Source organism: Triticum aestivum, chromosome 7B, assembly GCF_018294505.1.
Source record: "Triticum aestivum cultivar Chinese Spring chromosome 7B, IWGSC CS RefSeq v2.1, whole genome shotgun sequence".
Taxonomy (NCBI): Eukaryota; Viridiplantae; Streptophyta; class Magnoliopsida; order Poales; family Poaceae; genus Triticum; species Triticum aestivum.
Window position 1 is genome coordinate 735,268,349 of NC_057813.1, and position 752 is coordinate 735,269,100.

Here is a 752-nt window from a genome sequence, read left to right on the forward strand (position 1 = left end):
CGTTCTTGCCGCCAGCCACCACCGTCGAGGCGCACACGGCGCCGACGAGGCAGAGACCGACGACGAGGAAGCAGACCAGAGCAATGCTCCTCGCCATGGCCGAAACTGCTATGGCTCTCACTCTAGCTAGTTCGTGCGTGATGTGGTAGCAATAGGCAAAGCTAGATAGGTTTTGGTGTGAGGATGCCGGTGTCCCATGGGCCGGTATTTAAAGGGCCGGGTCGATCGACGGAGCCGTGTAACACGCGCGCGATCAATCGTCCGAGTCAGACCGGTAGACGGACGGACGCTTACCGTCGGTGCATGCGTCCATGCGATGCGATGCGTTGCACAGAGACGACAGCGACCTACCTTGTCCTCGCGCGGGCTGCGCCTATCGCGACGTACGGGGATGCATGCTCTAGCTGGAGAGCGTGATGCATGCGGGAGAAAGTGATCGGTTGCTAGGCATGCGTATGGGCACGCAGTGGACCGCGGTGTCCACCTCTGGCCCTACTGTGGGTGTATGGACGCACTATTTTATCGAAACAAGATTTCGCCCAGCTTTATAAATATAGGACAAATATTCATACCGATCTAAAGTGATGAAAAAATCCTCTTACAAGTAGGTTAAGAAAAAGAACATTCAAAATAGTAGCGAAAACACCACTTACTCAAAGTCGAGCAAGATTAATTACAGAAGTCACCACACTTAAACAGAAGCAACTCAGACTATCAAGCAAGAACGGAACCACGCCGCCTTGAGAAACCAA